This window comes from Melozone crissalis, unplaced genomic scaffold, assembly GCF_028551555.1.
Source record: "Melozone crissalis strain CALT ecotype California unplaced genomic scaffold, PUWL_Pcris_2 ptg000006l_1, whole genome shotgun sequence".
Classification (NCBI taxonomy): domain Eukaryota; kingdom Metazoa; phylum Chordata; class Aves; order Passeriformes; family Passerellidae; genus Melozone; species Melozone crissalis.
The window spans coordinates 33,464,636-33,489,214 of record NW_026535784.1 but is presented as its reverse complement, the minus strand read 5'-3'; the positions used below and the strand labels follow the sequence as shown (position 1 = coordinate 33,489,214).

Genomic DNA, 24,579 nt, shown 5'->3' with positions numbered 1-24,579 from the left:
CTTCTGTGGCTCTCCGGGGATTTGGCCAATACAATTAGTGCTTAATATTCTGCTTTATGGCCTGAATATAACCTTGCTTTGTGTCCTCAAGAGACTTAATGTTAGGGCTATAGTTAGAGGTTATAGGATATTGGACATAAGGGGATTGTAAGAGGAAGGCAGGGTAGTAAAGCGTTGTCTTGGAATGAAAAATGTAGGGAATGCAGTGAAATTTGAAAAATTTCTTTGTGATGTGTTGCCATCACAAGGGTGTGAGGCATAAGAGGGTGTGAGGATCCCGAAGCTAAGAATGAATCTATTGCTGCTGTGTAATTTGTACACTAGAGTGATAACAATAATTCTGGGATTTTGCATTGCTGCTGGGGGACAGCAGCTATAGCTCATTTATGTGGCTGTTGTGTCGAGCCACCTGAAAGGGACAAAAAGAGCAGCACACGGTGCAGCTGAGATGGGGCTATGCCTCTTCCTGGAGACACACTTCTCTTGGTGTCAGTGATGTGAAAAAGGGCTTGTCATTGAGCCCAAGCTAAAGGGAGTCCAGCAAACTGCACTATGAACAACAAACTGCAAAAATGAAAAATTCCTATGGACTGCATCCACATACAGGCTGTAGTGTCAAACATTTCCTGGAACATGCTGGGCGCCTTACTAAGGGAGCCCTATAGACAAAAATGCCACATGTTGCAATGTCCAAATCACATGTCAGGGAATGTGATGAGGCCTGGCAGTCTTTAGTGGTGCATGCTGAAAATGCTGTTTTTTGAAGGGGATTAACTAGGGTTTGAACCACAGCAAATTCATTGTTTTATTTCCATCCTCACTTTCATTCTGTGAGATTCTGAACATTTCTCAAAAAGTGGAGCACTACTCCTCTCTGCAATGCTGCTTGGGAGAAACTTGGGATCTTTTTGGGAAGGGCAGCAAGACCGACCTCATGCATAGTTACCCTTGCGCTCCTTAGAAAGAATTGTAAAAGCATTGATACCACCCCTGCTGCTTTATTACAGAACCCAAGCACCTATATGTTGTGCCAATGGTTGCATTAGAGGTGTTTTCTTCTTAAAAATGTGCCCTTTCTTCTACTGTGCGGTAAAAGGCAGCACTGTTTATTTTTCTATGGGAGCTTTTTTAAGCAGTGCAGTAAAAGAAGTGGAGCCTTGTACCAGCCTTGGCAGGAAATGTGAGACTGATTCTGCTCATACCTGAAGGGGAGACCCTGCTCACTCTCAGCATCCATGCTTGATTCCCAGGGCAGCAACCGGAGTAAGGATATTTTGTGTGGCAAAGCTTGCAGGATCAGAATCTGATTTATCATCATCTATTATTTTTAAAAAATGATGGAATCAAAGACACGCATATACATACCAGTAGTTACTTTTCGTTTTTCCCAGACAGCCAAAAAGTTCTGAACATAATCTATTCCTGCAGGGCATCCTGAGTGTCACAGGATTTATTTTTTAAATATAGGGAAGTTTGAACAAAATATATGCTGTGGTTCATAGATTTTTAGTCTATAGAGAGCTCATGGTTCTAGAAGGCTGATGAGTTCACAGGGATGATACCTGAATCACCTAGTGAACAGCTGTGAAACAAAAAAAATGTTTGTGTTCACTTAGTGAGCAAGTTGATGACAAAATAGATCAGGAAAGTGTTAGCAGAGCGTCAGTAAAGACTTTTTGTACTGAGTAAAGAGGCTTTGTACTGAGTAAATCAAATACTGCATATACATGCAACCATTAAATAATCACATGTATTGCATGGCTGTGTAGCCTTGTGTGAATGCATTTGATCACATGCAAGTATATAAATCAACTTCCATTTTTGAGTATCAGCTATTTTTGAAAATTAATTTGTAATATATGTGCAATGTTTGAAAAAAATTGCTGGAGAGAAATAGGAAGACTTCAGAAATGTGCTTTAGACCTCCAAGGCAACTGGAAAACATCCTCAGTGAATGAAGAAACTGGAACAAATCATAAAGGCCTCGTTTTTTCCTGGGGTAAATACTCATTAGGAGGGGTTTTTTTTAAAGTCCTGATACTGCATTGGAAGTCAGAATGACTTCATGTGAGCCAGTCTGGTTTCTTGCACAGTCATACCACTTGTCTTTGCAAATCTTGGGAACCTGAATTAGTCACTTGCAGACCGTGAGCTGAGCCTTCACTGAGCTCCTCCCAGGGACACCATAAATGCCAGGAGCGTGAGGCTGCCTGAAGGTTCTGATGCTGCATTAAACGTGAGAGAATGTGCTGCCTTTCTGCAAACTTGAGCACCACACTACCTGTGCTTCAACTGTGCTTCGTGCCAAACAGTGTTTGGATTAATATTTGTAATTTTTTGGGGCTTTTTTGTTGTTTGGTTTTTTTATAAAATGTTTGTTTGGGCGTTAATTGTGGCAACGATTTCTTTAGGGTGATACTGCATTTGTATGGGAGATTAGAGCCTGCAGTCACTGATGGAAAAGAAGCCCTTGAATAAGGAAAAGCCCAACCCAGAGATGAAGGTGTTTGAACTTGATCAAGTTTTATGCCAAGGCAGAAAACATCACTTTAAGTCACTGAGGACAAGGCATGAAGGCAGAGAAGACTTGAATGAGTCTCTGTCAGTGGTTATCTGTAGAAGGTGTTGCATGAACGTAGACTGGGAGGAATCAAAATATTTTGGAGTAGCTTTGATTGCATGAGAAAATACAGTTTCATCCCTGTGCCCACCAAAAATTGGCCAAGTTGACAGAAGCCTGTGGACAGCAAGGTCAGATAAAATGAGGAGAAAGAAATTGTGAGAAGTTGATGGTGGAACAGGGGAAAACAGGACTTTTGATGGTAAAGCACAGATTTATTTTTGTTTTTTCTGGGACAATACTTTGCCTTAGTTCACATGCAGGAGAATACTGACGACTCCTGAGAAAGGAAATAGGCTCTTGCTGTGGATGTCTGATGTTCTGTTGAACAGAATGTTAATGATTTTATTGTTCATCCTTTTCCCCACAAGCATCTTTAAAAACACTTCAAATGGAAGGAAACCACTACTGATTTGTAGTAGAGTGAGGCAACTGGTTTTCTATAAGATGACATAGTTTGCAGTTTCAAGCAAGGCATCCTGAAGTGGTGGGGCAGGAGCACACCGTGTGTGAATTGAGCAGTGCAGCTGTGCCTTGGAACGTTCACAGGGCCCTGTGGGTGTGACTTCAGTCAATTTTATGAGGTGCAACTCAGCTACAATAATTCTTGGACCCATCACTTTATCAAAGACTCCACTTGGCAGGGTGAGGAAATGAGCTGGGTTGGTCACTGCTGGCGCTGAGCCTAAATAAGCTTCTAGGCTTCCCAAATTGCAGCTCCTGTACTAGCCCCTCCAGAGCCCCCAGATGTGAGGCTCTCAGTTTTCTCACACCCCAGCCATGCAGTGCTAGAACCATTTCCGCCTGCAAAAAAATAATTAGAGGGTGACTAAGAGAGAAGTGAAAATCATGGCTCTATATTGATGAATGGAGAAATCCAAGATCTATCTGCTAATACAAACAGGTTTTCATTCTGTCACTAAAGTGCTCCTGTAGTCAGCTGTGGCACCAGCCATGCAATCTGGGGCTTTCAGTGGTAAGAAGTTACAAAAAGTAAAGCTGATGAATTTACAGGGAGAAAAATTGTTTCTCATAATGCCTTTGTCACTGTTGCACAAAACCCATTTTAAAATATTTCTTGATTTATTGTAATCCAAGTGACTCTGCAGCCGTTTAAGAGAACTGTGAGCAAGTGCTGCTCTTTTTCAAAAGAGAGAGCAGGGAGAAGAACGAGCCCAGGTGTAGGAGGCTGCTGAGGTTTCAGGCCAGCATGGGCAGGAATCAGCTGTGCCACTGTAGGTGGCACCGGGAGTGGGGAGACCACGGGATGTCACCTGTGGGTATTATGGGCTGTCCTGCTTCAGAGGAGTGGGTGCAGCGCTGGGGTTGGTGGCAGGGTGTTGCATCCCTGGTGATGTCAGAAAGCACACGGCCTGTCTCTTGGTTATGGAGGTGTCATCAGACACAGCTGTCCTAACCTCATTAGCTACAGCTAATTGCACTTGATTTTCTAAAGGTCTTTATTTTCCTTGCGCCCCAAATCTGCACATAAAAATCTTATGAGCTCTTTGATTGGACCTGTTGATCTTTCCTGTATTTGAAAAACATTAATACAAATTGCACATGGCAAGAGCTTGCTATTAAATCTCGATATTAGAGAGCAAGCCCAATTTGTGTGCTCGAGGTTTAAGCAAACACCAGTTTTTATCAAGGGCCACTCTTGTAGTGTTCCCTTTTTGAAGGGAGATGTTACAGGGCTGGTTGCTGGTAAATGTGTGTGCACTTTGCTCACACTCACCCGGCTGCACTGCAGAAAGGCAGGGGCTGTAAATAGGTCGGTGTCAGCAGAGCACTTTGTATCAGGAACCCGGGAGATGCTGTGCTGACCGTGTTGGGCTTTCACCCTTTCTGTCAGCTGTGGTTGAGCTGCTCTCCTGGCTTAGGTTTGCAATCCTCTTTAGAGGTGAGCTGCTGCCTGGGCACCTGCAGCCCCAAACGAACGACGGCAGGGCAGCTGCTGGTGTCTGTAGGGATGGATAGAAAATGCAGAGTAAAACATGGTTGAACTTATTCCTTGTGTAGCCTTCTGCTTTTGGAATTTTTCTTTCCTCTGAGCCTCAGGGAACAGATTTCTTTCAGAGCTTGTGAGGATGTTCTGGCTTTCTCATCAAATACTGTCAGGGATTTGCTACTGCCTCGCCTGCTGGGAGTGCGGATCTGGGGCGGGCTGTACCTCCTGCATTCTTCAGAAGGCTGGGAAGCTGTAATTACCTTTCCAGCAAAATCCCTTGTGGGTTTTTGTGCCGGTTAGGGTATCCCTCTGAAGTCACCCAGCCAGGGTTTGGCCTGGGGTAGTTTCTGGCAGGACGATTTTAGTGCTGCCTGCATTCAGAGCGGGATGCTCAGTGTCCTTCACAGACTGTGCAGGTTGGGCAGGTCTCGGGAGGGCTGTGGATCAGCACGAAGATGGCTGCATGTGCGTGCTGAGTGAATTCTTCAGACTTTTAGATTCTTCTTCCTTAATTTTATCTTTCTTAAATAATATTTCCTTAATAGTTCTGATTTCATCCTCTCTCAGTCCTCGTGTTCAGCCAAAAACAGAGGTGTGGAATACAAAGCGAGAAACGTCTCACAGAACTGGTGCAAATCAAGGCGAGGCAGACACATTTACAGATCGCATTCGCAGCTCGTTGTTAATGCCATTCACGTTCCCATTGAATCAATGGAAATTCCCAGTGAGTGTGGCTAGGCAGCAGTGCTAGGCAGCCTGCAGTGTTCCCGACGCACACAATGCTCTCGCTCCAAATCGCTTCACTGACAGGTATTTAAAGGCTTCCCTTTTGTGTTAGAACATTTAAGAAAGGGTTAATAGCGGCTGTGTGCTACCTGCGGAAACGCAGTGCATCCCAGCTACTGCATCTCAGCAGTTATCTTGTATTTACTGGAATAACACAAATGGCAAACAAGCCGGGGTAAAAAGGTCTGTAATCATTAATAAACATGGCTCTACAGAAGGCAGTTGTTCTACTTTTCAGACTTGAAATGAGTCTGAGTATGCAGACTATTCAGGGTTTGTTGATCTGACCCCGACTGCTTTTGACAGTCCCACTCCTTTTGAAAGAGTTAATTACTTTAATTTCTTTCAAAGAGAAGAGTTGGCATCACCTCCCACACCTTCAGATTGCCTTATCAGTTCCCAAAGAAAACAGAAGGGGGGCCTGTTTTGTTATTGTCTCGGCTTAAAATGATGTTTTATTAGGGTGGCAATAATGTAAACTCCAGAGAATTCGTGAGAAGTCTATAAAGCATGGGTATTTCCCAAGATTCTGTGACGTGTATTGTCAAAGCCAGTAAATTGGGGTTGGGTGATTTATCAAAAGTGATCTCGTTATTAAAATATGTTAAAATTTTTTCCAGGAAAAACTGTTTATTTTTCTGTGATGTAGTAATCAATATCTCACACCTTTAAATAACTTGGAGGGTGAAAAACAAGACAGGTGTTCTGATTTCAGAATTAACACAAATTTTTGGTTGTAACAGTGGAATTGCTGCTAGACTCAGCTGATAATTTAGTATTCAAACTTGTTTGGAATTAGTTCTGTGCTCATTACATCTAATTTCTGTTTTCAAAGATGGCATGTGATTTAGAAGCCTACATCCTGGGCATGCATATTCATGCTGTAATCTCCCTTTTCCTGGTCAGCAGGAACACCTCTTGGCCAGGCTGCAGCCCCTCTGAAAGCATCTGTTTTCTCTACTGACTGCCAGAGGAGCTAACATTGGGTAGGATTCTGACTAAGGAATGTGTGCAAGAGCTTATGGTTAAGTTCTGGTGATGTATCATCATCTAATGTGCCTTGTTGTGCTTCATGTGCTATTTTTGCAAAGCATACAGTGTATGAACCCTATCTGAGCTTTTTTCAGCATATTAATTTATTTTTTAAGTCCTCATATCTATTTTAATTCATGTTCCTCCTAAGAAGAAAAAAAACCCCAAAGCATCATGTCACATAGTTTTTTGGTCTACACTTACTCTTTAAACAATAGTCTCATGCAGTATTACTATAGAGCCTTGCTGTTTTGTTTTCTTGATTTTTTTTTCCCCTCCAATTGGATAGGGAATTAAACTGTGAGGACTAGTAACTCAATTCTCTTAAAATTTTGTGGAACTAAAAAAAGTGAAAACCACAGCATGTACTTTAAGGCTTCTGGGCAAGGTAATTGAAATGATTGCTGGGGTTACAAGGAGCAAAGTAAAGGGTGTAAACATCATTTTGGAGTGAGGTGCACACCAAAAGCCAGCATTCAGTGAATTCAGTGGGAATGAGGTGTTATATATTATTATTTTCTAGTGTGCTGGGGCTAAATGAAGACATCAAGGGTCTATGTAGTAAAAAGGTTGGGAAAAAAATCCTTATCAGTAAAACAGAGTAGGCAGGTTTGATCTGCTGTGGGACAGAAAATGGAGCTCTTTTGTCTGCCATACATCAGCTTGTATCATCTCAGGATAAGGGTGAAAGCTGGTGGTGTTCTGGGAGCTCTGCAGTACAGCAATGCTGAAACTGAGCTAGTCCCAGCTTCACGTGCTGGGGTTTTGGGTTTTGGAACAGAAGTTCTGCCACACTGTGAAGAAATGACAAGTGAAGTATGTGCCAAGGTGCAGTGGCTGCCCCTGGCAATAAAGTTTTTGGCTCTCTTGCTGCTTTCAGGGGCACTGCTGGGGGAAAGGACACTGGACTAAAAGTGAGGTGTTGGTCCATGGTGCCCTTGCCTTTGAAATGGAGGTTTCCTGCAGGGTGCCAGCTCTCTGCTAGCTGAATTGGCATTGGTCACATCTTCCTGTCACAGCAGCAGGTATTGTCAAAGAGCTGTGAGGTTTGGGTCAATATGAAGACATATGTTAGAGATGTGTCTATGTACTCTGTACAATGGCCAGGTAAGAGAGGATCTTGAGTCATAAACCTGTGGCTGGCAGTTCCAAGGTAGTAAACATTTGTTTTTAATTAATGTCCAAAGCGACATTTGTAACTGCATAAGCTAGTAGCTGCTTCCTGGTAGTTGTTCATACTGAATTGTGAGGAGAACCTCACATCCTTGTTTGCTTGCAAGTGAAGTCCCATGGAGACAGGTGTTCTTTGCATGGAGCTGCACGTGGCCTTGGAGTGTGAGCTGCCTGATTTATGATCAAAGATGCTGTTCTGGCTGCAGAGCCTGCCCAAAGCAAGAACAACCTGGTATAAAATTTCGATAGCCAAACTGAATTTCATTTTTATATCTTTTATTTTAAAGCAAGCAAGCAGTGCTGGGTGGCTGGGGAGTCACTTCTCCACTCATGGCACACACCACTACAAGTTCACCAGAGCATATTTACTGTTTCTAAGCCTACAAAGCATTTTCCAGTGTGCTTGTGTTAGTCCAAATCAGCAAATATCAATAAGCTGGGATCAGCAACTTCATAATCTTTCCAGGTGGTTGTTGGCTTCCTGTCCCTCTCGTGGTCATCTGGAGGGAGGCCTTTCACTGGTGTCTGCTGTATCTTGAACAAGTGCATCAAGCTTTTTATGACACATAAGCATTTTATTACACATTAGTTGCTTTGTTGCAATATCCCTTAGCTTTACCTCAACTTCCTCTATTTTATTCTAAGCATCAGTTGGTTTTGCCATCTCATCTCTTTTACTTTACTTCTACTATTTTATTGGAATTTTTATTTGGCAATTTGGTCAAAAAGTTTCAGAACTGTTATTTGTAGTTATCCCAGGGAACATATTCACTTTCAACACAGCAGATGCAAGCATTTGGTGATGCCATTGCTGATTGACACGAATCACAAAAGCATTTTTCACACAACCTGAATGCCATTTTGAGTACTTATGCTTGGGGATGCACTTGCCTTAAAGCCAAATGAACAGAGTTGTTTGATCAGGGGAGACTGTTGGATTGGCCAAAGTTTATTGAACTGTTCTCTTGGCATCCTTGCTAGGCTAATGATCTGCTAGGTGTCTAGAAAGTATGGCACAGACATTTGCCATATTAGCTCTCCAAACAAAAGAGAAGTCACATAGTGCATTGCTATGAGAAATGCAGCTAAGGGTTCAAAGATACAAAGAAAGTGGAAGGAGAATGAGACATTTCAAAGGTTAAAACTTTCTGCATAGTTGTGTTTCCTGTACCATCACATTAGAGATATCTGGATAATACATGTGTGAATTACCACATGCTCGTCTCCTGACATTTTTGGCTGCAAAACATTAATCTGAATTTTATTTTTGGGTCCCTCAAACTCAGCATCACTGTCCTCCAGTTACACATTGTTATCCTTCAGTGTTATGAGTGGTGCATTCCTTGCACATTGATCATTCAAAATGAAACTTTTTTCCTGTGCTAAACCAAATACTTTGCTGTTTTGGCAGCATTTTTTGGCTTATTGCACAGAAACACAATTCCAGAACTATAAGCAAAATTGGGGTGAGTCTAAGACATAAATAGACACTTTTTACCCACCTGAAAAATGGTGCTTCAAAGGAAGCCTTGTGACTACGGTAAGCTGACTCTCCGTGTCTGATCTGCCCCTGGTAAGACTAAACCATGCTTAAATTTTCCCTCCTACCCAGCTGCTGACCATCCATAAATCAAACTGAAGTCAGTGGGAGCTATTCATCTGAATTTAAGCAGGAGGCTTACAAATCCTGATAATAGTGAATCCTAAATGTTTAAGCCAACTTGCATGTGTATTCTAAAAAAAGAAAGCTAAATGTGACTCTAATTCTGTAATAGGCTGCACTTACGGAATGAGGGATCCAAGTTTACGCTGCTCTTGATGAAATGTCTTCCTTCTCTTTGGTGACATCAGTACATAGAGGGATGGAGAGGAAAAAAAAGCTCTGTGGTTGGGAGCTGGGCTTTCACATGCTTAAATTTTAAACATTGTAAGACGTTGTTTCGCAGAGAGGAAAATCTGTTTTGTGGTAAAGGATGGCTGGCTGCTTTCCTGGCTCTGCTGGGAATTTTTTGTGGTTTTGGGTAAGAGCACCCTCTCCATGTGACTCAGGTTCTCCTCTCCATGCCTGTGTTCTCAGCCCCCATGCTGGGTTTGCGTGTGGCTGTGCAGTGTACCAGGTGTAGAGGTACTTGAGAGCTAGCATGTGGCTCAGCGTTTGATCTGCCTTTGACAGGCAGTTCCTACCTGCTTCCTGTCCCTAGCAGCAAGGAGCCCCAATATTTGTGTTGACTTAGCTATGCTAATGGACATATGGTGAGGAGTCTCTCCAAGAGCTTCTCTCCCTGTTTGCCTGCTGCAGATACACAGTTTTTTGTTTTGTTTAAAAATCTGCCTTCATATTAGATAAATATAAAGAAGGAAACAAATCCTTTTCTTCTGGTGCTGATAGGGAGAGTCACAACAGAGACATCAATATTTGCAGGGTTTCCACGTGTTGCAGATATGGGAAAAAAATCCATAGTCAAAATAAATACTGCTAACCTTCAGTGAAAATCTTTCAGTACAAATCTTTAGTGGAAAAGCCTATAAATAAACAGAAACAGAGGAACATCTGTTCCTCGTACTCCATGAAGCAGCTGATAAAAATAAAATCTGTATTATAACAGTAGCCAATACAAGATGAAAAAGTACCTGACAATGACACACCTCCTGAATAGAGAAGTTTAGGAGCCAAGAAGCTCATCTGACTTGAAAATTGAAGAATTGTCTGAAATAGATGTTGCCATGGAGACAGATAGGATTAGCAGCCTGAGACTGATTTCATTGGTCTGCTGCTAGCACAAGTTGCTTGTTTGAGTAGCATTAATATGTTGTCTCATGCTGCTTTATATGCTGAGACCATCTGGCATTAGTGGTATTTAAAGGTGCAGTCCTGTTACGGAAGGAGTTGGCCAACATAGTTTGATTTATGTTTGTAAGACAAGCTAAAAGAGTTACAGGGACTTTGAAAAGCTGTCTTGTGCACAAAAATATTCTGAAAAATCACAGCTTGTGCAGAGATGAAGTGGGGCTTTGGGAAGCAGCACGAGGCATTTCAGAAGTCTGCTTTATACTCAGTCAGCACATATTTGAAATATTCTCTGCACAAATACACACTTCTGCATGTTTCTTCAGGTGTGAGTGTGAAGGCAGCCACATGTTTTCAAAAATAAGCCTTTTCACTGCAAAGCTGCTCAGGAGCTACAGCTCCACCACCTTGAACCAACACAAGATCATATTGTGTATTGAGGAAAAGTATGTTGTAATGTTGCAGTGTTAAATGAAGAAATTAAGGTCCAACCAAACAAGAGTTCCTTTAGCTTACTTCAGAGTCCATGATTTCAAGAAAAGCATATCTTCTTTTAGTTTGACTGTATACCTTAAAAACGTATTTTTTAGCAAAGGATTTGATAAGAAAGGCAGTTTGTAGAGACTAAAATAAACCTTATCTTTGATCTATTTATATCAATGAGTCTTCATCTGCTTTCCTTAATACCACTCTGGAGTGGGAGTTATCTTCCAAAGGAGCTTATATGTCACTGCTGACATGCCTCAGATGCTTATAAATTTTCACTATTTTTTCTTTTATAGTTATTATCTTGGTACTTAATTATTCTCAGGACTTTTCCCCCAGACAGAGATGAATGGTTAGAATGACCAAATAAGAGCCAGAAGGTATTGCTGTCTGAGTTTCAAGTTCCAGTGTGGAGGTTTTTCTGGAGACTGGGCATGGTAAGGAAAGTGGCTAGAAGGAAAACTAGCTGGAGGCTTTGTTGTCCTGGATAGACTTAAAACTGGATGGAATTTGAAGTCAAGTCTCAATAATTATCCCTAAGCTTGATAGGCATTTTTACATTTACATTACATTTTTAGAGCTTACTGATGTTCTGAAAGTACTGATGGAAGGCATTTCTAGCAGTGCTCTGCAGCAGTGTAACATTTGTCCTCAGGTATTGATGTGATTGATGTTTCTTGGATATTAGTGTGAAGTGTGTAGTACAGTAATAAAATGAAACAAGGACATGGGGTCTGTTCCACAAATCTTTAGCTTTTAAGCTTTTATTCTGGAGCTCTGACTTTGGTGCCAAAACAAATTCTTTATATAATTTTGCTTCAAGTGCAGGACCCAAGAAATACATAGCTGTGAATGTCCTCACTCCTTCAAATAGCTTTAGAATGATTATGTTTGGTGCTTAATGTTTTTACAGCTTAGTTCTGTTTTAACAAAATGAATATAGGGCACAGGAAGACAGCCAAATAACTTGTATTCCCAGCCTGCTCCCAACCCCCAATCCCTAGTTTGCAAATCAGTTTGCTCCCTGTTTTGTTTGCTTGTTTTTAATGCTGCCATTCAGTTCTGTGTGAAACAAAGCTTGGGTGCAGTTTTGGGTGTCAGTGCCCCCCAAGACCCCCCTCATGATGATACAGATGTTGCTGCCACAGAGCTGTTTGCTGCTGTTACCCCTGAGCAGCCTTCCAGCATTACCTTGTCATGTCTTGTAGCCTCCCATGCATCTTCCTGCTCTCACGACACATCACACTTCCACGGTGTGCAAAAGAGTTAAAATCACCCTGAGAGGCTGTGATGCTACCCCTACATGGTTGTGGGCCCTTTGGTTTAGATAAACCCACAAGTAAGTATTTCCTAAAGGCCCTGTGGGGCCAGGAGTATCCTCCTCCATCTGTGGGGGAGGATCAGGAGGGATCCTGGCCTGAGGAGCTGGGGTGCAACCACCTACACTGCTTGGTCTTCTGGGTGCTTGTTGGTTTTCAGTTTTATTATTCATACTTAAACGCTTAATTTCTGAAGCTGCTGGTTTTGACCAGATGCTGTTTCATTCCTTCACATTATTTCATTTGTTTCAGTTCTCCAGATACTGACATTTGACATACCAGTATTTATAGTCTAGGAATAAACTTTTGTTTTTTCTCCATTCCATTCATTTTCAGGGATAGAATGCTGCGTCAATTCTTGCTGCATTTCCATAGCATTTAAATGAGCTGACTGCAGCTGATCAAGCTATTCACTGAATATTTCAGTGTGAGAAAAGGTGATAGAATTGAGAAACAATAGCATGTGAAACAGCACCAGTTGTGCTACATAACATTCTGCTGAGTTGCCAAGTCTGGTGACTTGACTGTCTGAAATTGAAATAGTTGCAGTCAGGCTTTCTTGTCTAGAGTGTCCAACACAATTCTTTAAATTTACTATTAATGTGAAGTGGAATGAATGCAGATTAATGTTTCTAAAGTCTGTGATATATTTTACCAGTAGCCCTGAAAACGAATAATACGGCAATGTGCTTTTGAAACAACCAGCCATAGATGGCTAATGGCACATTGTTCTCAAAATACCACTGCAATAGCGCTGTAGATACAGCAGATTTATTTTAACAATAGATTTTCTATGTTCAGTGGATTACTAAAATATGATTCCATATGATGGGGGCAATTTCAGAAACTTGTAGTTAAAAGCAGCTGAGAATCATCAGAACATGGAATGTGTCCTGTATGAAGAATCAACAAAAGGCTCCAAAAATGCTTTGTTTAAATATAAACAGAGCTGTTATTAGATTTATGCTTCTTAAGGTTTGTCCCAGGAAAATTGCTCCTTTGGATATCATTCCAGTGCTGCTCCTGCAATCCCAGTGAAATCACAATATGAGGTCAATCTGGAGTGCTCAGTTATTTGATGTGAAGGCCAGAAGAAGATTTGGTGCCCATGAATACCTCTGACTTCCCCTCAGAGCCACAGAGTATTTGTTGTGCCTGTGCTGCGGCTCACCCTCAGGGACCCTGGGGCAGCAGGGCTTGCACAGCTTGTGGCAGCCTGTGGTAGGGAATCATTTGGTATCTGAGATGGCCAAACACTACAGAAACTGCAGGTACTGTCTGGTGCAGTCCAGTCCATTCTCCATTTTCTCTTCCCTAGGAGCTGAAAGGATTAGGATGATCTGAACAAGAAAAAAGGGGTTCTTTAGTGTCCTCTCTAATGACTTAGTGGCATTTTCTGCTTAATACTCATCCACTCTGTACAGACTTGCTAGCACTGAATATAGTGTCTCTAGGAGTTCCTTATTCTCTTGATATCAAAATTTACTTTGTGTAGCTTTAAATATAAATTACAGATCTCATGTTGGTTTAATTTTTTTTTTTTCTCCAGCATAAAACTCATTGATGTGAGGCAGGACATTGAGCATCATGCTACTAACTAAAGTCAGGGAGAGTGCTGCATGTTGCAAGGGAAAAACGATCATCCTCAGCTGAACAAATTTAAATTTACTTATTGTTAGTGCCTGTATCTAGGAGCACTTCCCAGATTATTGGTATTAAATATATGAACATTGAGCTAGAGAGATTGTACCCTATTGCTAGTATAAAACATGTAGGTCAAAACCTCTGCAAGCTTCCAGTTGTGGTTCAGATTCATTGCACCCTAGAAAGTGGGGAATGGTATTATTTTTCTATACAAAGATTAATTTAAAATGTTTTTTCTTCCTTTCTTTTTGCTGCTATTTCTATCCTTTTTACCCAGCTTTTTTTTTAGTCACTGCAGTTGCCTTTTGCCTTTCAAAATACAGCAAGGGTGAAATAGAGGTGAGGAAACAGAGAAGACTAAAAAAATGTGGCTTTGCTGCAGATTATGTAGACTTTCTGTTTTCTCCAGCCTTAAAGGCTCTTCATTATAGGGTGTATCAAGATTGTACTGTCTAGAAGGAAGCTGTAGTTGTAATGTACAATAAGAGCATGGCACATTAGTCAGCAATCTGTTTATAGCATTGTGGTTTAGAGCAGAAACCCTTTCTGTAGGAGATTCTCCAGCAGAATCTCAGGAAAATTGAAGCAGCTGCAGCTGTAAAAGGAAATGTACATTAAAAAGGCCAGGGAGAAACCACAGATAGAGATCCTCCTCTGTTATTTATAGCTGTTTCATTAAATGCCCCTTTCAAAGCTTTGAACAGAGATAGAAATCACATTGACATTTAGATACATAAAAGGAATACACAAATGATGACATCAGTGGCTCAGCAGATGGCGAGATGATTGCTGCAGTCCCTTATGAACTGGGATCTGTCACTGCAGTTGTTGTCCAAATGGAAACCTCTGAGCAAAAGAGCATGGGGTTACAAGAGATAGTAACTGTACAGGGTCTAACCTAGTGTCTAGGAACAGAAGCAAGCAAAAAGAGTATTGTAATAATTTCACCATTCAAAAAACAGGACTGTGGATCAAACTCTTCCCTATGATTGCTTTAGGCTAGAAAAGAAGTCCAATTCATTTCAGACATCCTGCTTTTCTCTTATTTTCCCTTTGGTTACCCTTATTACTCTTTGTTGTTTAAAAATACATTGAAATTAATGCAGAATTTCTCATTTTATTTACTTGGCAAATTGGGCAGCCCTTGTTTAATTTTTGAAGCAGTTTACAAGACATGCATAAGTGCATTTCAAGAAATGTATGTCAGGAGTTGCTTCTTCCAGCTTTTCCATTAGCTGCTTCACACTGTATCTTCCAGGAAAGCAGTCAAAATTATAAAGTACGAAAATCTATGTGGGATTCAGTTCTGCATGCAGTGAAGTCAGTTGAAGCTTTGCCAGTGACATTAAGGGATCCAGAGTTCGATACATTGCTTAAACTATTAAGTACTATAAAAGCAAGACTCAAGGGTGAGCTATATGTGTCTTCATAAGCCATTATTAATAATATGAAATAACATACCATAAATTAGAATAATGTGATTGTGGGCACATGTGTATGTGCACATTTTGTATCAGAAATCTTCTGGAAGGTCCTCATAGAAAGGGAAAATCCAATCCCTCAGCTATTGGCTGTAGAGAATCTGGGTTTTGGGCTCTGTAACAGAAATTTATCAATCTGGATGTGAAGATGCACCAATCTGTGGGCTAATTGCTCAGCTGATCTTTAAAGCTGCTCAAATACTCAGCAAGAAAAAGTAAAATTTAAAAACTGGAAATACTTAACTCTAGTCCTTGTCTTAGATAGGAGGCTACATTAAAACAGATACCTGGTAAGCTTTCCAGCCATTCATATTCATGCTGCAAATACCTTTTCATAAAGCAGTGATATGAAAATCTGAAAAGAAGCACAACACCAATGGCTGTGAGATTTTGTCAATTCTTCTGTTTGATAAGCAAATGAATCCCAGATCATCTGAATATTATATGGAGATACAAATTAGCACATCATTATACCTGATGTGTTGGAAGCTGCTTTGTACTAAGTGTGCACAGTGAAAGCTTTAATGGCAGACACAGTATGTGAAGCCCATGCTTTTCCCATTTCTAGTCATCCACAGGAAATTGTGACCATTGTAACATACACAATAAATTGGGACATTTTGCTTTTACTGGTGTTATTAGCAAAACTTTCATGATCTTCAGCATGTGCGAAATCGATCTTTTGGTTGTTTTTCTTCCCTATTTGCTTGGCTATCACTAGCAGCAATTAAAATTTCAGACTACTTCAAAGACCAGGCTTTTTTGCTAAGCTCTAGGGGAAATCAAAAAAACCCCAACAACTGAAAACCAAACACCAAAATCAAATGAGAAACTCTTTCGAAGCTGCTTTTGATTTTTAATGCTTTGAAAAGCAGAAATATATTTTAAAAATTTATTTGGATATTGTTCTGTGTAAAATTACCAAAACGGAAAAGGGGAAAAAATATCCATCTGAAAAACATTACAGTCCTGGTGGTTAAAAAAAAAAATTGACTTTTGAATTGTTGAAAATCAAAAGTCTGTTTGGATTCCTTGTTTTCCTGGTTCAGTCAAGATGCTGTGGAGTGGTCTTTCCTGCAATGGTCAGAATTCTCCAGTGGCAATATTTCACTTGAACAAAGATTTTTTTTTCCCCCTAATACAATTTGATTTAAAAAGTTATAATAAAAATGAATGAACTCATAAAATTACCCAATTATGAATCAGTTTGAAACGTGAAGTTGTAGTTGAAATTCAAGTTTCAATTTGCCATTCTTACATGGTGCATTGAAATTCACCAATTTTTTACCAAGTCTTTTTAGGTGATTTGCTGGCATAAATTGACCCATTTTTCAAAACATGAAGCATTATTACATTTTATAGAAAAAGATCTTTTTAAATTTTTATCAACTGTAAGAAATTTACAGTGCACTCAGGGAAGGTTTCTCAGGCCAGCCTGTTTGCTTGACTTGCAAGAGTGAGGTCAGTATCTGTAACACTGTGGACACAGTGATCCTGTCTCACCAGAGGATCAAGGCAAACCAGAATACCATTGGTAGGGAGCCAAATGAAAGATACCCCAGAAAACAGTGTTTCAAATGTTCACATTAGGCTCAAAAGCTTCAAAGGTCTGCTACGCTTAAACTACGTTCAAGTCAAGAGCTTGCTTTGTCTGCAATTCAGTAATTTCAAAGGGGAAAAACATAAATAACTTTAAAAAGGAAGTGGTCTTAAAGAATGGGAACAAAAATACCAAAGGTAACTTTCTAAAACTTTCTCATGTATTGAAGGGGTAAGAGCAGATAGGTTAGAAGGGATATGGTGCATCTTGAATAACTGTTTCATTTAGTTCTCTGCAAATAGAGAAAAGACATGAAAGAATCTAGCTAATGTTAAAGTCTGTGAAAGTTCTTCAGATAAAAAGAAACAGAATTCTCCCAAGAGTGCTGATGTGTTGCTATGTGAACAATTATAGTGTGGTAGCAGAAAATGTTTACTGAGTGCCCACTATTCTAGGAAGGATTTTCTGTAGGCTATATCAAAAGAGAAAGAAGTGTTTTGATGCCAGTTAAAAAGATCTGTCTGTTTTGAGATCTTTTCAGTTGTATTTTCTCTGAAGAATCATGGCAAGCCTATTTACCAAGACTCAAACGGACTCTGAAATTGCACGAGAGTTAACAAGATGTTCAAGGAAAGTTTCATTCTTTTAAGTTACTGATATGTGGATAATTGTATCTGTGGAGGACAAAGTTATTCAGAAGAGAGAGGCACAAACCATCTCTTCATAGGGTATCCACTAAGTAACTAAAACTGCAGTTGTATCAGAAAGTAGAAATGAAAATATGTTACCAGAGGTCTGCCTCTCTGTTAAAAGAGCCTGAGGGTGTTGTAGCTGGATTTTTTTGGTGTTTATTTGTAGTGCTATCGTGTGCTTAAACCTGCATCTTCATCACTGTTGTCACCCACTTAAGTAGTTGTACCCACTTGTCCATGCTGCTTTCACACTTCCATCAACAAGATTTTCTTGCGCAGTGGCGCTCTTCAAATCAAAAGTTAAAGGAAGATCCAGGATAAACAACCCACTCATTAAAGGAAACATCACAGAATTTTTAATGAAGATAGATACGAATTTTTAAAGAAGATAGATACAAATTATATTTCCTAATAATCTGGAGGTTGGCACCCTCAGGAAGAAATTATTTTCAGCAGTGTGAGACATTAATTCCCAATGGGATTGGAAGTATTGTAATATCAGGTATTCTGTGAAAAGAGGCAAGGAAAGAAATTTATGTTGAAATGATTATGACATAATTATTATTAGGTTTTCCTTGATATTTTTGTGTGAAATAGTGTCTCTAGCTGATATCACAAAGATGAAGTTGATTGTTCTCATTCTTTTTGATACCACTGTGTTAATAAACTTCTTAAAATGGATTCTTTTTCTTCACATTTCCCTAGCAAAATAAATATATTTTTTTAAAAGTAGTCAAATTGAATAAAGCTATTACGATTTCTTTAAAAACAAAATTCTCTCATTGAGGAACACTTTGGAAATTAGTTATAAAACTTAATTATGATTTTAAAATTCTTTCTCTGTTCTTTACTTCTTTACATTGTTTTTATGTTGGTTTTTTTTTTGTTTTTTTTTTTAATCACAACTCTGGAGGGAAATTCCTGACCTTTTTGATTTTTCCCATGGAAATGCTGGACTGTGTTTGACATGTCAACTCATAAAGTTGTCATAATGTCATAATTATGGTTTCAGACCTGTCTCTCTGTGAAATTTCCTCAGGAACCATGAATCATAAGTAATGTTTATAGAAAGACTCTGGAATTACATTTCACTGATAAGTGGAATGCAAACAATGAATTAAGAAGCGTCCTTAGTTAATTATCAAGTGTTAACCATTTTTAGGATGATCAGAAGAGAAAGAACTGGGCAAAACTCTTCATAATTCTAGTAAGGGTAAAATCACAGTATATAAAATTTTTGTATTAATTGGACTTTTGAGAATAATCTGTAGTTGAAATGTAATTTTGGTCCGTATCATGGATGAAAACATCACTGTTAAAGATACTTTTTACTTTATTAAAGTTTATTTCACTTACAAAAAAGATGAATGTTTTCTTCCTGGATAGCAAAGTCAACACAGCAGTGGAAGCAATGAGCTGGCTTTTCTATGAGCAGTTATGCAGTGCACAGCTTTTCACTGATCTAAGTGAGGGTAGAAATTGGTCACAAGATGTTTTCCGGAGGCAAGTATAATATGATGATGGATATAATGGAAAAATGTAAGAGAACAAGGTTGAAAAATGGCTCAGAAGGGGCACTAAGTTTTGAAGCACTGAGCCTGTAGAGGCAGCAGCTAAAATAATGTCACCTTTTGACACAAAAACTGGGACAGTGTGTGTCCCAGCACTGTTCCAATGCATGTGGTGTTCCATCAGTTCCAGTCACTTGAATAAACAACCCCACTGTTATGGTGGGGGCTCTCGGAGGCCAAGCACTGGTTTTACTTGAGTGCTTGTCAAGGCCATCAAGAATATAAATGCAAATGCATTAATTTGGCAGTAGCCCAGGACACATAGCTGCTGCTGCTGCTGCATTGGGTGTCCAACAGGTCTCCAGTGAATTGGTGCTATTACTGTGCCAAATGGAATATTTTTCAGGAGGGATGGACAGAAAGCAAAAGGTAAGGATTAAGTAGTGGTGAGGTCACATATGAAAACAGTATTCAGTGTGGAATACTTGATCAGAGAGTAAGTAATTAATTTTTTAATCTTAGTAGTGAGGAGATGGTTTAAAAGAAAAAGGCAAATGAAGACATGAAGTAAGAAAACTGTCATATTAAAAAAAAATAAAACAAAACCCACAGGAAAAAAAAATCTAGTAGGATTGAAGCAAGAAAGTTAAATTAAGAAAAAAGTGTGAGCAGATACCCAGAAGTGTTCCTTCTCTGCTTGTTCTTAGCCCAGTGCTAGGTGGTATTGTCAGTGGCATGAGAAGTCAATGAAGATGTCCCACCTCCTCCCCTTTTTGTCCTTCTTACTGCCATTGTGGCAGCTCTTTGCAATATTCGATGGTGTGAAAACGGCAGGAAGCTGTGGCTGATTGTTCTGGGCTCTTGGTCTCACGGGAGGAATGATGATGAAAAGCTGGTTGTTACCTTTGGCAAGGCCATGGAAACATGAAGGTGGTGTCCCAGTGCTGCCTGTCTGTGTGTGGGTGTGAGTCCAGCACCTGGGGAGCTGGTCTGTGCTCCATCTCCAGGAGCACACAGCACTGAGGCACTGCTTGGCTGGGGGCTGTGGGCTGTGGGCTGGTGGCTCTCACATCTCCACCACTGTTTCTCAGGCTTCAGGGAATAGCACTGTTTGAGCTCAGGCTGCCAGTTTGCACCTTTTTCCTGTTGCCCTCTTTCTTTCTGGTCCCTTCTAATGAAAATTTCTTCTCCCTCACCCTTTACTTTAGAGGACCTTCAATTTCTTCAAAGTATTTCTCTGCTGTTCTCAAAAACATTACCTTGAATCATGGACTAGCCTTCTGGGCAAGTGACTGAATTTCCAAGTGCTGTTTTCCAGTCACTGCAATGCTGTGAGCCTGCTGCCTTTGTTCACTTGCAAGCCTTGCAGCAGAACTGAGCTTGTTCCTTTCAGAGCCTGACATGGCATGTTTCATCTTATTTCATTTCATATTTCATCATATTGTCTGCTTAGAGTAGCTTACGCTGGTCTTGTATTCTTCTCTATAATTGCCTTTTTGTTTGGCCTCTTATGGCAGCTTAGCTCTTAACTCACCCTAAAATCCACAATGACTTTGGAAATATTTTGATTTGGTGGAAAAACTCAAGAGTGATTATCTTCTGTATTGAATTTTAACCTCAGGAAATCCTGGCCTCCTGCTCCCGAGAATGAAAGATGTGTAAGTGCTACAGGAGCACAGCATCATTTGTATTTCCACAGTGATTTCCAGAGGAAATCTTAGCACATACTAAGTATTTTCTTCATTTTTTAAAAAAAAAACCTTCTCTTTAAGTAGTTTTAATAAGCCTCTCTGTCTTCCATTTTTAACATTCTGTAAATGGTAAGGTAAATTAAAAATGCACAAGTGATTTGAAATGAAGATAAGTTCTAGGAAAAAAGACACTTTGTCTTAATGCTATATTTTGTGTATAGGATATAGGTTTATGAAAATAATTACAATTCCATAACCTTAAAATTTTTAAGGGAGATAAAGTGTAGTTTTTTATCCCCTCTTCAAGCCTGTATGAAGAGAAATGAAGCTTTTGTGCACTGTGATGTAAAGTAGGATTTATAGCTTTGCTATGTAGACATTGATTGGATGCTTTTGGCTTGCTTCATTGCTTTTTTGGATAATTATTGCAATGTGCAGATCTAGTGGAGAGATTTGAACTTAGAAATATGTGGGGTTTAACTTGGTCTGCTACCCAGGATTCTGCTTCCAGAATAATTCTTTGAAATTGCCTACATCAGAGTTTCTGTGAGAAAAAAGTAACACTAGGAATTTGTGCCAGCAAAATGTGTCAGGTTCAGTACCCAGTATCTCCAGGCAGAGAGTATTGATGCCAAAGTGAAATCTCAATTTCCTATATTTGGCAGAAAAAATACATCTAACAGAAAATGTGCTCTGGGGGGGATCTTTCATGTCTTTTCAGACCTCTGCAATGCACAGTGTCGCTGAAAGCAGTGCATCTTCAGAGTGCATTATTCATGGAATGCACGTGTGTTTTACCTGGTGCTCATTAGAGCAGGTAGCGGGGCTGCTTCTGGGGTTTGGTGCCACCCAAACTTGGCTGTGCCCATCTCTTTACATCTGTTATTCCTTTAGAACTAATCACAGTCAAATCTAGAAGAGAGAGAGAGCAATCCCATTCCACAGAACTGAATGAGGAAAACCACCAAACTAAACTAAATAAGTCCAACACAGAATAATTTTAAAGATCAAAACTCTCTTTCTGTATGAAATAATATATATAGCTAGGATCATGTGTAATGGAAAATAAGAAACAATAAAAACCAGAAAATGTTACTTATCCAAATCTTAACACTTGTTTCTTTGAGATGTCCTTATGCTTTTGAAGTGTGGAGATTTTGCACTTTCAAACATCTGGGTTTTAATCTTTTATTGAAATGTGGTTACTGAAGTTAGAATAAATGGACAAATAAATAAATCATGTTATGAATGGGTATGGTGATCTTTATGCCAGCTCTTCAAACTTACTTCAGGCTACTTTTCTGCTCACCAGTGACTTGTTTAAGCGCAGTATTGTAGTTTGATCACTTCAGACATTAATCCTTCTTCAACTGGTAGGCAATTTGGCACAGGATTTGGAGCAACGTGGTTTGACATTGTTTTGTCAAATCTCAGAAGGGCTACAATATTTCTGTATTCTGTAGAGCTTTGGATTTTTATGAATGAATATTTCCAGCCCTTCACAAAAGCCAGCAGTGCTTTTTGAGTTTGCATGCTCACAGAGGAACCATAACACTCTGAGCTCTGTATCAATAAAGGTGAGAATCTGAACTGTCACAATACGTTTGAATATCTTTACTCCCTTACTGATGAATTTAACAGCCAGATTCACTTTAAAAATAAAATTATTGTGTCATGGACCATTTCCTTTGACAGGTGCTTGGATGCTGGCTCTCCAGAATGCTTGCAGTCTCTTATATCATTCATTTGTGGGGAAAAAAATAAAAATTGTCTAGTTCTACTTCAGAGCAAAATCTTCTGGCAGAAGGAGGAGACAAAATTTCCATGCAGACATTGTCAGCTTCTTTGTCTTTCTCACTTAACTGGTTAAAAAATAGCTGTCTTTCACTCTTGTAAATTGATTTAGAACATTCATGGGATTTAAATGGGCCTACACAGGAAGGGCACAATAAAAATGCTTCTCTAGTTTTGTGTAATTTACCTGAAAAATGTTACGTTCACCAGTTGTGACGTCATTTTCACAAACCTTGTGTTCTTCTTTGTAGCTGTATTTGTGTGACTGTAATCCCAATTCAGCAAGCCTAAAATAAAGCTATAAGATAGGACATTTCCTTCCTTCATGTAAATAAAAACATGTAGCTATAAAGCCAAATGATAAGCAAATAGCAGCTGAACATCACGTGTCATCCTGCTTTCCCTTGTGTGCATCGATGGGATACCAAAATTGCATCTGTTAGGATATTTCTGTAGCGAAAATCCATGAAGAAAAAGCTCTGCTGTACTGCTGCCTAGACTTTCAAAAATATCATAAGGCTCTTATTTTGTTATTTTTTTTTAGTGGAACCATATTAACAATATACTCCAGAAAAATTTCAGTGTAATGAGAAGTGAGTGCTGTGTATTTTTTTTTTTCTGCCATTATTAATTTGCTTTTATACTAACTGTTCAGTGAAGTGATTTCATTTTGCTCACTCTTGCTTTTCTTACACCATCCTGTCTGCTTCTTCATTTTGAGCTGTTCCTATAAAAAACTGCACTCATATTCATTTGTCTGTTTGAGCTAATATTGCTTCTTCTGCCTGTTTTGGGAGTTCCTCTGAGTCCAAAGGCTTGGAGTATAATTTAGGATTGGTACTTGATTTTGTTGCTGTTGAAACATTGACAAAGTATTGATAGGTGTTAAAACCTCAGTGTAAGGTAATACAATTAGTAGATGTTAAAACCTCAGTGTTAATATTTTAATTTGTACTTCTCATCTGTTAATGATCACTTCTGTTGTCCACTGAGCAAATTTTCAAACCGCCTTTCTTGCACTCACTCTTGTGACAGGTAGCAAACAAATTCCCCACAGCAGGGTCAGAGGCCATGCTTGATATTTGTCCTCAGATCTCTCCTCAATGCTTACTTTTGTCACTGCAGTTTTTAAAGGTAAGGGAGGAAAAGGGGTTAATGAGGTCTGTGGTAACATCACAGCCTGCTCTGTGCTGGCCATTTGGTTCTATTCTCTTTTTTTTTTCTTTTTTTTGCCTCCACAGCAGATGCTCCCAGAGCAGGTACATTCATTGCTCAGTGGTGGCACAGTGGTGCCCGTCCTTTCCTGGGAGTGGTACAGGCTTTGTGACAATGACATTAATGCTTGTTTGGCAGGTCTTGCTCTGCTGGAGTGGCAGCTTGGAGTAAACCATGGTTAAAATCCCAGGATGGCTTTCTGCACTGTGACCACCCCTTATAATTATGCTTGTGTGCATGTTGGCAAGGAGGCACTATCAGCTGTCACTGATGTGCTGGGTGTTTTGTGTTTTTGGGAAGTTTTTTTTTTTTTTTAAATGTCTGTTGTTTAGTGATCAGCATAGTAAAGTGATTTTTTTGTATTTCTTTATCAGACTCAAGCCACTTTCCATTAACAAGCAATCTTAAATAGGAACCTTTCTTTTTCTGGGGAAAAACATAATTTTTGCCTATTTGAAAAAGCTGTAGGCTAAAGCATGAGATTCCCGTAGAAGATGTGTGCAATGCATAGGTCAGAAACCCTGATAAAGTCTGGCTTGCTATGTTACAGTGTTATCTTTTAGCTTGGTAGTTTGTAAGTTATGAAACCGTGAAAGAACAACATTTCCTAGTCAGGAAACTCACAGTTCCTGAAATTATCTCTTGGATTCTTTTTTTTTTTTCCTTAGGTTTGCCCTCATATCCTGCTTCCTTTGACATGTTGAGTTGATTATTTAGATGTAATGGGGTCTTCCGAGTAGTGTAAGACATGAAAACAGCATTGTTCCCAGTGTGAAATCTTTTATGAGCAGACCTTGGTTTTGAGTTTGTCATTTTCATGGGGTTGCCGTACTAGATTTCCAGGTCCAGTGGGGGA

General features: G+C 39.6%; 1 protein-coding gene across 1 annotated transcript in view; it reads left to right on the top strand.

Annotated features, from left to right (window-relative positions):
- The window catches only part of CPE (carboxypeptidase E), a 54,924-nt gene that overhangs the window by 1,233 nt on the left and 29,112 nt on the right, over window positions 1-24,579 (top strand).